Source organism: Rhinatrema bivittatum, chromosome 1 (genome assembly GCF_901001135.1).
Source record: "Rhinatrema bivittatum chromosome 1, aRhiBiv1.1, whole genome shotgun sequence".
Taxonomy (NCBI): Eukaryota; Metazoa; Chordata; class Amphibia; order Gymnophiona; family Rhinatrematidae; genus Rhinatrema; species Rhinatrema bivittatum.
This window is the reverse complement of record NC_042615.1, coordinates 407,386,340-407,398,774: the sequence shown is the minus strand read 5'-3', so window position 1 is coordinate 407,398,774 and position 12,435 is coordinate 407,386,340. Positions and strand designations below refer to the sequence as shown.

General features: G+C 46.9%; 1 protein-coding gene across 1 annotated transcript in view; it reads left to right on the top strand.

Annotated features, from left to right (window-relative positions):
- The window catches only part of DNAH6 (dynein axonemal heavy chain 6), a 3,261,518-nt gene that overhangs the window by 2,633,365 nt on the left and 615,718 nt on the right, over positions 1 to 12,435 (top strand).

Sequence of the window (12,435 nt, the reverse complement as noted above, 5' to 3'; positions counted from 1 at the left end):
CGAGGAGGGAACCGACTACCGACCGTTGATACAAGCGCTAGCAACCCGCTACTGAGCCGCATGGAGGCACTCATGACGGCCCTTCCATCGGTGATTCCAGTGCCATCGACAACACCACCGTCTCCGACTGGTTTCTCATCGGCAGGAGAAACACCGTTTCGAATTCCCCCTTCCGGGGTAGTTCCATCGGTACCTTCTGGTATATCTCCACCGAATTATCCTTCGGCTCCATCGATTCCGCGCCAGGCAACCGATTCCATCGGCAGCACCGAAGCCATCGATGCCATTTCTGGTTCCACCTACCGCACCGATTCCACCTCGGTTTCCATCGATGCCTTCAGAGCCTCAGCCAGGTCCATCAGGGCTACAAAGCCCCACATGATCCCTACGATACCTGGGGTGATGATGATGATACCTCTTCTGACACAGATTTGCCTTCGCCACCATCTCCTACAGAGAGTAGAAAAAGATCTCCTCCTGAGGATCTATCTTTCATTAATTTTGTGAAAGAGATGTCAGAAGTTGTACCTTTTCAACTACAATCTGAAGCTGATGACAGACACCAGATGATGGAACTACTTCAATTTCTGGATGCTCCAAAAATCATCGCTTCCATCCCTATACACCAGGTGTGTTTTTGGATCTGCTCAAGAAAAACTGGGAATCTCCTTCATCGGTGTCACCAGTTAACAAGAAAGCTGACTCCACATACCTTGTCCAGTCAGCACTAGGTTTCCAAAAACCTCAACTGGATCATCGCTCTGTTGTGGTTGAGTCCGCACAGAAGAAGGCCAAGCATCTTAAGCCGCACTCTTCTACCCCACCTACCAGGGACAACAAGTTCCTAGATAGTGTGGGACGGAAAGTGTATCATGGAGCTATGTTGATTTCACGCATAGCTTCATATCAACTCTACATTACTCAATACAACAGAGCCATCCTTAAGCAGGTGCAAGACTATGCTGACACGTTGCCGGACCAATACCAACCGCAGCTTCAAGCCCTTCTTCACAAGGGATTTGAGGCAGGGAAGCACGAGATTAGGACTGCCTACGACATATTCGATGCTTCCATGAAGGTTTCAGCCACAGCCATCTCAGCCAGACGTTGGGCTTGGTTAAAGTCATCCAACCTTCACCCAGAGGTCCAAGATCGTCTTGCTGATTTACCCTGCTTAGGCGACAATTTGTTTGGAGAGCAAATTCAACAGATTGTGGCGGAGTTAAAAGACCACCATGAGACGTTGAAACAACTCTCATCTGTCCCACCTGAGGTGACTTCCAAGCAACCGCAAAAGAAGGACTCTAAGAAGTCGTTCTTTCGACCACGTCGCTACTACCCTCCATCAACTAGGGCTCGTCCTGCACGGTCCTCTAACAGGCCTCAGCCTCGTCAGCCAAGAAAGCAAAGACCTACTGTAGCCCCACCTCTTGGGCCTGCGGCGGGCCTTTGACTTCCCTGTATTGAGCACATGCCAACTCCCTCTTCCACACATCCCTGTGGGAGGTCGGCTGTACCACTTCTTACACTGTTGGAAACAGATCACCTCAGATCAGTGGGTGCTAGCAATTATCGCACAGGGTTACCACCTCAACTTCATAACACTTCCGCCAGACTCCCCGCCCCTTCAGGCATGGAGTCTAACCAACCATTTGACTCAATTACAACAAGAAGTATTCCTTCTTCTACAATCAAATGCTATAGAACCCGTCCCTCCTTGTCAACAAGGGAAAGGATTCTATTCCAGATACTTCCTAATACCAAAGAAATCAGGGGGGCTACGTCCAATTCTGACCTTCGGGCCTCAACAAGTATCTGCAAAAAGAAAAGTTCAAGATGGTAACCCTGGGCGCCTTGCTCCTCTTGTTGCAAAAGGGGGATTGGCTGTGCTCTCTCGACCTCAAGGACGCTTATACCCACCCATTGCGATAACACAATCTCATCGCAAGTATCTGCGTTTTCTGATAGGCCACGACCATTATCAATACCGGGTACTACCTTTCGGGCTGGCATCTGCTCCACGAGTCTTTACCAAATGTCTCATAGTAGTAGCAGCATTTCTCAGGAAGGAAGGTGTCCACGTCTACCCCTATCTGGACGATTGGCTAATCAGGGCCTCCACCCCTCAAATTGCGCAATCCTCCCTAAAGTTGACAATTCACACACTCCTCTCCTTAGGGTTTCTTGTCAATTACGAGAAATCTTGCTTGGTCCCATCTCAGACCTTATCCTTCATTGGAGCAGACTTGGACACCTTACAGGCAAAAGCCTACCTTCCACTTCAACGAGTCCAAACTCTCATGTCCCTAGCTCGCCAGCTCCAGTCTCAAAACACTGCCACAGCTCGCCAATTCCTCATCCTCCTAGGACACATGGCAACCTCGGTTGAAGTCACTCCCTTGACCCGACTAGCCATGAGAGTAACGCAATGGACTCTGCGACACCAATGGATTCAAGCTTTTCAGCCTCTGTCCTACATCGTCACAGTTACACAAGCGCTACGCCTGTCTTTAACCTGGTGGACGACTCAAGTCAATCTCCTTCAGGGCTTACCCTTTCTCCTACCAGATCCACAGGTAATCCTAACCACCGATGCTTCCCACATCGGTTGGGGGGCCCAATTGGAACGAATTAACAAACCCAAGGGTTATGGTCGCCAGAGGAAGCCGAACACCAGATAAATTTCTTGGAACTTCGAGCAATTCGCTACGCGCTCAGAACTTTCAAAGATCATCTATCGGATCAGATAATCTTAATCCAGACAGACAACCAAGTGGCCATGTGGTACATAAACAAGCAGGGAGGCACAGGCTCCTTCCTTCTGTGTCAGGAAGCTGCGCAGATTTGGGCAGAAGCCCTCTCCCATTCCATGTACCTCAAGGCCACTTACTTGCCAGGAGTAGACAATGTATTGGCAGACCAGCTGAGCCGTGTCTTCAAACCACACGAGTGGTCACTCGATCCTCTGGTAGTGACCTCTCTGTTTCACAAGTGGGGTTTTCCCCGCATAGACCTCTTTGCGTCCCCTCAGAACCACAAAGTGGACGATTACTGCTCTCCTCATTCGGAGCCAACACTCTCAGCCGCGGGATGCCTTCTCCCTCAAGTGGACGACAGGTCTGCTTTTATGCATTCCCTCCACTTCCTCTTCTGTCAAGGACTCTCGTGAAGCTTCGCCAGGACGGAGGAGACCATGATCCTGATAGCACCCCACTGGCCACGCCAAGTGTGGTTTCCCATACTCCAGGATCTCTCCATCCGCAGGCACATCCCTCTGGGAACGGATCCGCATCTGCTCACTCAAAACGACGGATGCCTCCTCCATCCCAACCTCCAAGCCTTGTCCCTGACGGCATGGATGTTGAAAGGTTAGTCCTTCAGCCTTTTAACCTTTCGGATTCGGTTTCTCGTGTCCCTGATAGCTTCACGAAAGCCCTCCACCAGAAGATCCTATTCATATAATGAAAAAGGTACACATCATGTGCACTTCTCAGTCCCTTGATCCCCTTTCCTGCCCAATCTCTAAGTTCTTGGACTATTTATGGCACCTATCAGAATCCGGTCTAAAGACCTCTTCCATTAGGATGCATGTCAGTGCGGTAGCCGCCTTCCATAAAGGTATAGAAGGTGTCCCTATTTCCGTACAACCCCTGGTGACACGCTTTCTTAAAGGCTTGCTACATCTGCAGCCACCCTTACGTCCTCCGGCCCCATCTTGGGACCTTAATCTGGTTCTTGGTCGTCTAATGAAACCACCTTTCGAACCTCTGCACTCCTGTGAATTGAAGTATCTCACATGGAAAGTATTATTCCTGTTGGCTGTCACTTCAGCTCGCAGGGTTAGTGAGTTACAGGCCTTAGTCACCTATCCGCCTTACACTAAACTCCTGCAAGACAGGGCGGTGCTCCGCACTCACCCTAAATTTTTACCTAAGGTAGTTTCTGAATTTCATATCAATCAATCCATCATACTACCTATCTTTTTTTCCCAGGCCCCATTCCAACTCTGGGGAAAAGACTCTGCATACCCTAGACTGTAAACGAGCTCTAGCGTTTTATCTAGACCGTACAGTTGCTCACAGGAAGAGCACTCAATTGTTTGTCCTCCTTCCATCCTAACAAGTTGGGACAACCTGTGGGTAAGCAGGCTCTTTCCTCCTGTTTGCGGACTGCATTTCTTTTTGCTATCAGCAAGCTGGCATTCCTTTTCAAGACCGTGTAAAAGCACACTCTGTGAGGGCCATGGTGACTTCAGTGGCACACCTTCGATCGGTGCCGCTTCCTGACATCTGTAAAGCTGCAACCTGGAGTTCTCTCCATACCTTTGCAGCCCATTATTGTTTGGACAAAGCTGGAAGACAGGACTTCCATCTTCGGCCAATCTGTCTTGCGTAACCTTTTCCAACATGATGTACCAACACCCTTCCACCTTCCCGGTAGGTGCGGATGCCCTTTCCCAAATTCCACCCAGTTGTTGTGCCTGTTGCACATCGTTGGGTACATTTGGTGCAGGTCAGGACATCCTCAGCTCGGTACTCACCCATTTGTGAGGACTACCATCCTGCTTGTCCTGTGAGAAAGCAAATGTTGCTTACCTGATGTAACAGGTGTTCTCACAGGACAGCAGGATGTTAGTCCTCACGAAACCCGCCCGCCACCCCGCGGTGTTGGGTTCGTTTTACTTTTTACTTTTTTAGGCACTGCCTGTAGCTTTGAAAATCAGACTGAAGGGAGACCCCTGCTGGCTGCAGGGTCAGTGCCTTGCTGGGCATGCCCAGTAGGGGCCAGTCAAAGTTCTGTTAAACTTTGACAGAAGTTTTCCGTGGTGGGCTCCATCCTCGATGTCACCCATTTGTGAGGACTAACATCCTGCTGTCCTGTGAGAACACCTGTTACATCAGGTAAGCAACATTTGCTATATGTTGGGATCTATAGGGTGGGAGAAGTAGGCTGGAATCCAAGTCTCAAATAACATAGAGGCATCAAAACCTCCACATTGTAGGATCAGGGGCATGGCAGATAAGCTGAGTGGCAGCAAAATCCCCAAGTTGTCAGTGTTAGAAGAAGGGTAGGAAGGCAAAGTGAATTCAAGGCCCCCACATCTAGCATCTGAGACATTTCAGCTAGGCAGAAAGGGCAGCAAGACACTGAAGAACTAGTAATCGGGCCATGGCAACTAGGCACATTGGCAGCATGATTCCCAAGATGTATTATCATCAGCAGAACAGCAAGGCAGAGTAATAGCAAAGCCCCCAAGGTATAGTTTCAGAGGCATGGCAGCAAGATCTCCAAGGTGCTTTCAGCCATCTTGTCACTCATATGGAAATTCTTGGAAACCCAGAAAAATATTAAATAAATACTTTAGTTCAATGTTCACTAAAGAAGATCCTGGAGAAGGACCATTATGGTTGACAAGAACATGAATGGGAGTGGGGTAAATGCAATCCCATTTACAGAAGGGAAAATATGGGAAGAACTGGGAAACCTGAATGTTGACAAGGCCATGGGGCTAGATGGGGTATATCCCAGGATTCTAAGGGAGCTGAAGGTCTGCTGAAAAACCTGTTCAATAGTTCCCTGGAAAAGAGAGTGGTGCCACAAGATTGGAGAAAAGCAGTTGTGGTCCCACTTTACAAAGGTGGTAGCAGAGGCTGGAAACTTCAGGCGTCATAGCCTTACCTCAGTGGTTGGAAAATGAATGGAGATTCTGCTGAAGGAAAGTGCAGTGAAATATCTGGAATCCGACAGATTGCTGGATGCAAAGCAGTATGAATTCATCAAGGAAAGGTCCTATTAGACAAATCTGATTGATCTTTTTGATTTGGTGACTAGAAAATTGGATCACGGACATGCACTTGATATTTTCGTTTACATTCATGGTTCCATGTATCGCCTTCGGGCAAGTTCTTTGTAAACCGGTTTGATTTGTATCTAATGCAAGAAGATCGATATACAAAAACTAAAAATAAATAAATAAATAAATGATATACTTGGATTTCATCAAAGATATGGTTACAGTTCCACATAGGAGGCTAATGAATAAAATGAGAAGTTTGGGTGTAGATGCCAAGGTGGTGGAGTAGATTATAAACTGGTTGACTGACATGAAACAATGTGTAATGGTAAATGGAACCTGCTGTGAAGAGAGAAAGCTGTTAACTGGAGTGCCTCAGGGATCAGTTTTGGGACTGGTTCTGTTCATTATCTTTGTGAACAACATTGTAGAAGGGATAGAAGGAAATGCTTGCCTTTTATGCAGATGAACTAAGATCTGCACAGAGTAGACATGCCTGAAGGAGAGAATGAAATGTGATTTAAGTAAATTTGGTAGAAGATTTGTCAGCTGACATTCAATGCCAAGAAGTGCAAAGTCATGCACCCAGGCTACAGAATCCCAAAAGAACTATATGTGATCTGAAAGACTAATGTGCATGAATCAGGAGAGGGAACTTAGGGTGACTATGGGGGTCATTTTCCAAGGTTTTACCGAGGACGGTAAAGGTTTATTGAGAGAGAGAGAGAGAGAGAAAAAGAGAGAGAGCACCTTGCCATAGTGCCTCCTCCCTAGACAGGTATTTGTATCCCTATGGGAGGCCCACCTAGTAACTCGAGGTGAGGGTTAAGTATTAGTGTAGGGGGGTAGGGGCCACTTTGACATTCAACGTGAGATGTACGAACAGAACAGTGGTCTCTTGTGAAGTTTTGCTGGCCTTCGGAGTGAGGAAACTCACTCCAAGATGAGATTTGGGCAAGGTTCTCTCAACCTAGCTTGAGGGACTCTCTACCTGTCTGGAAACATCGTTAACTGCGATATATACTGGCAATGTAGCCCAAATTGGGCTAATAGTGCAACTTGCGATAACAGCTTTTCGCATAGCTGATATTGCGATACCTCATGCTTATTAGCATAAGGTACACCCCTTTTTGTATTGCATGCGATATTGGAAAATGAGGCCCTATGTCTTGTGATCAAGGCAGCAAAGAAATATGACAAGGTGGTAGTTAAAATAAGATGGATGCTGAGCTGCATGGAGAGGAGAATAATCAGCAGGAAAAAGGAGACGAGACTGAGTTTATGCCTATTTAGCCACTGGGCTATTGCTGAGAGACAGTTGTTGAGATTAGTAATGGTAAAGGTTTAGTTGGCTCTGATGTTGGTATAAAGCTGGATATTATCAGTGAACAGGAGACACTTGATTATAAAGGTCTTCATGAAATTGCAAATTGGACAAAAATAAATGTTGAAGAGCATGGAGATGACAGAGACTTGGAGGACTCCACAAGTTAGGATTCTGGGGCTTGATGATTTATTAACTTTGGGTGTAACTTTTCTGCATGAGAGTAAACTGCATGATGTGGCAGTTACTGCCTTTAACAGAATGCACAGTGGTAACATGTATGTGTAGCAGTTACTACCCGTAACAAAATGCATGGGGATAACTTGCCGATACAGCAGTTACTACAATAAGCTACTTGCTGAACAGACTGGATGGACCATAAGGTTTTTATCTACCGTTATTACTGTTACTGTGGATGTTACTATAGCAGCCTGGCTTGTTCTATTTGCCTAATAAGATATGTACTTGCAATTTAGGGCCTGGTATAATGGGGCAGGTTTTCAAAGACATATGCGAGTAAATCAAGGAGGATTTACACAGTTAGCAGGGGGTTACGCGCGCCGGGCCTATTTTCAAAAGGCCCAGTGACGTGCATAAAGCCCGCGGGCTTGCAAAAAGGGGTGGGGTGTGGGCGGGGCAGTCCGGGGCGGGGCAGGGGTATGGCCAGAGGCCTCTGCGCAGCTGCTGGGCCGGGGATCTCATGCATGTTATAAAATTAGGCGTACATTTGTGCGCGCCTGGTTGTGTGCACAAATGTACACCGCGTGCGTACCTTTTAAAATCTGACCCAATATTTGCAGCGTTGCTTTTTCATAAGTAAGTTTGGTACAGTTTAAGTGCTGGCATTTAGTATGGATAAATTTGGTGTGGGAGGTTTACTGTATTGTAATTATAATTCATTTTACTCATAGCTTTCTGAAGGCCAAGCCTACATCCAATTCATGCATTACAATAAGCCTAATAACATATGGGTTCCGAGTATTTCCTGGTTGGCACTGCATTAGAGCCTGTAAATATAATATACATATTGTAGGTGATATTTTTTACCTCAGAATGCCCTTTCACATGTAAAATCTGTCATTATGGATACATCATTTTTAAATTATGCATAAGCAAGGCTGAAGGGATACAAGGCTGTAAAGTTTGTCTATGGTGCCTAATATCCTTGCACTGGTCCTGCTCCTAATGCCATCCTCAGATGGCTGTCCTGCCTTTTGCACCTGATTCAAAGCAAAAAAAAGAGGAACAGGCCATGGTGGCACATACTTTCCCAATATTAATATCTTATGGCTTGAACTGCCTTCCAATCCTGACTTTCTGCAACCATAAAAGTTTCTTTTAAGTTTAGGGGCAGGACTCCCTTTTTTCTCACTGATACTAGTAATGCTTGTACTTCTGACAGGCTGGGTTGCTCTGAAGCAACACTCAATTCTCTGTCCCTGCCATTTTTCTGCCTGCTGCCTTTCCTTCCTTTCCTCTTTGCTTGCAGTGGCATAATGGAATTGTAAGCGGCTACTGAGTGTTTTGATGACATAATATACCTTACTGATGCTGTGTCATTCACTAGATCCACTATAATACTGTGTCAGTAAGGCACACTCACAGTGAGGCTGACAGACTGAGGCACTTCAGTATATAGCAAGCAAAGTGGTAATTTGCCAACCAGAGTTAGCAGCTTGGCTAATGGCATAAACTCACTTTCTGACTTTCTAGGGCTATCTGTCCCTTTCAGATGCACAAATATAGTGTATGTGTGTGCTGTGCTCATTGACTCCTTTTACACTCACAAAGAAAAAAAAATAAGGCTGGCAGGGCTGCACTTCGCTGCAATCTGGCTACAGATAAGCAGTATAGTGCACTGGTCAGAGTCATACAGAGACAAAAACTACTGTTCACTGCCCTGATCCAATGAACAGACAGAAAGCAGTGAGAGCACTGTGACAGTAGCAGTAAAGATAGCAAAAATCCCTTTGCCAATGCCAAAATTCTCCTTTTTTAAAAATGTTTTTGTTGATCCTAAGAGAGCTTCTGAAAAGACATGCTTTCCCTGTGAAATTCAATAGAGAAAATGAAGTATTTTTGCACATGCTCATACCTTTCAGTGGGAGAACATCAGTGTCACTTTCTCCACATACCATCTATAGCGGCGGTTCTCAACCGGTGTGTCATGACACACCGGTGTGTCGCCAAGCACAGACTGGTGTGTTGCGTGCTCCCTGTCTCTCCCGCTGCTCTTTCTTCCCTGCTGCCGTTGCCGCCGGTCTATCAGCATGTTCGGCCCCCCAGCAATTGAAGCAGCCGGGGATCGAGAAAGGAGATAGCAGCTTGAGCCTCCCGCAGCCGATGGGATTCTACTTTCTTGGCCTGCGGGGGCTGGAGGAGGAGGCTGCTGCAGCTACCATTTGTGCTCGGGGGGGGGGGGGGGGGGGGGGGGGGAGAGGAAGTGAGTGAGAGAAAGAGAGAGAAGCAGCCAGCCAGCCTGTGTGTAAGTGAATGTATTTGATTGAGAGCATGTGTGTGATTGAGAGAAACTGGTCAGAGAGCTGATGTGTGTGTATATTTATTTATTTATTTATTTTGGATTCTTATATACCGATATTCTTGTATGATATACAAATCATGTCGGTTTATAATACAACAGAACAATCGCAGCATAGGCGTTACATTGAAACATAAAATACAACAGAACAATCGCAGCATAGGCGTTACATTGAAAAACATAAAACAAAGCGTCTAATAACAAATAATATAGTACAACTGAGCAATCGCTGCTAAGGCATAACATGAAACTTAGGGGCGGATTTTAAGAGCCCTGCTCGCCTAAATCCGCCCAAATCCGGGCGGATTTAGGCGAGCAGGGCCCTGCGCGCCGGTGAGCCTATTTTACATAGGCTCACCGGCGCGCGCAGACCCCAGGACTCGCGTAAGTCCCGGGGTTCTCCGAGGGGGGCATGTCTGGGGCGTGTCGGGGGGCGGGCCCGAACCGCGCGGCGTTTAGGGGGCGTGCCGGGAGCGTTTCGGGGGCGGACCCGGAGGCGTGGTTACGGCCCGGGTCGGCCCGGGGGCGTGGTCGCGTCCCGGCGCGCAGGAGGCCCGCTGACGTGCGGGGATTTACGCCTCCCTCCGGGAGACGTAAATCCCCCGACAAAGGTAAGGGGGGGGGCTTAGACAGGGCCGGGTGGGTGAGTTAGGTAGGGGAAGGGAGGGGAAGGTGAGGGGAGGGCAAAAGGAAGTTCCCTCCGAGGCCGCTCCGATTTCGGAGCGGCCTTGGAGGGAATGAGGGTAGGCTGCGCGGCTCGGCGCGCGCCGGCTATACAGAATTGATAGCCTTGCGCGTGCCGATCCAGGATTTTAGTGGATACACGCGGCTCCGCGCGTATCTACTAAAATCCAGCGTACTTTTGCTTGCGCCTGATGCGCCAGCAAAAGTAGGCCTATTCGCATAGTTTGAAAATCTACCCCTTAGTGTCTGAAAGAATATAAATATAAATAAGCAACCATATATGCAAACATATGTACAATGCTAATATAGCATGAGGGGGTCCTAAAGAGCACTGGCACTTTGAAACTTGACGCAAAATAATCAACATTCACATGATCCAAGGGAGGTAAGGGAGGAGAGGGGGTGAGAATAGGAAGGTTTTGTTGGGAGGGCGAAAGAAGAGGATGTGGGCTAAGAAAGGGAGAAGGAGAAGGATCTTGGCTCTCAGTGGTGACCTGTTAAGTCCTTTAACTGGTGTCAGAGTGGTCTAGGGGATACGTGAGAAACAATGAAAGTGACTGCTCAGGGAGATGACTGATGTGTATGTGCGAGTGTGAGACATTAGTCAGGGAGGTGACTGATATGTGTGTGAGAGAGAAAAAGCATGGAAGTGAGAAATCTGGGTATGGGAGAAAGCATGGGAGTAAGAAGCTTGGTGTTGTGTAACAGAGAGAAAGTGATTATGGGAATGAGAAGCCTGTGCATGTGAAGAGAGTGAGCATGGGATTGGGAAACCTGGGTGTGTGTGAGACACAGCATGGGAGGGAGAAGCCTGTATATGTAAGACAGAACATGGAAGTGGGAAGCCTGTGTGTGTGTGTTTGTATGCATGAGAGAGGTCAGGTGACTGGTGTGTGTGTGTGTGTATGTGTGTGTGAAAGAGAGAAAGAAAGTGATTATGGGAATGAGAAGCCTGTGCATGTGAAGAGTGAGCATGGGAGTGAGAAAGCTGTATATCTGAAAGAGAACATGGGAGTGGGAAGCCTGTGTGTGTATGCATGAGAGAGATCAGGTGACTGGTGTGTGTTTGTGTGTATGTGTGTGTGTGAGAGAGAAAGAAAGTGATTATGGGAATGAGAAGCCTGTGCATGTGAAGAGTGAGCATGGGAGTGAGAAACCTGGGTGTGTGTGAGACACAGCATTGGAGTGAGAAACCTGTATATCTGAAAGAGAACATGGGAGTGGGAAGCCTGTGTGTGTGTGTATGCATGAGAGAGATCAGGTGACTGGTGTGTGTTTGTGTGTATGTGTGTGTGTATGAGAGAAAGAAAGTGATTACGGGAATGAGAAGCCTCTGCATGTGGAGAGAACAAGCATATGAGTGAGAAACTGGTGAGTGTGTGTGATGCAGAGAAAGTGATTATGAGAGTGAGAAGCCCGTATATGTAAGTAGAACACGGGAGTGGGAAGCCAGTGTGTGTGTATGGCATGAGAGAAACTGTTCAGGAAGGTGACTAGTGTGTGTGTCAAAGACTGTTTGGGAGATGATTGGTGTGTGAGAGACAGAAACTGGTCATGGGGGCACGACTGGTATGGTGTGTGTGTGAGAGACATGGGCACTAAGGAAGAGGACCATGAGTATAGAGCTTAGCTTCTACTGCTGCTTCTGGTGTGTGCCACGGCCTGCATGGAAGGGGAGTAGGAGAGCTGCTGGAGGGGGTAAGTAAAAGTGGCTTTTTAAGTTTATTTTTCTTGATTGACTGCCATTTTAATTATTTAATATTATGTGATGTGTCTGCTTTTTTGAAATATTTTATTGGTGTTTGGAGAATTTTTAATAGTTTTTATGAGTTTTTAATTGTTGGATGTTTTTCTGTTTATAGCTGTTTTGAAACATTTATTTTGCTTATTGGTATAGTTTTACAATTATTTTTGTGTGGGGATCTATAGCTGCTTGCTAGATCTGTTTTTAGGGCCGGATTTAATATTTGTAGTATTGCCTTTTCATAGACAGGGTTGCTCCTGTTTATTGAGCAACCCTATCTATGAGTGTATTCCATAATACAGGTGTAACTGTGTGCGGATTAGTTTATGTGCATTACTACAGATCCTGGG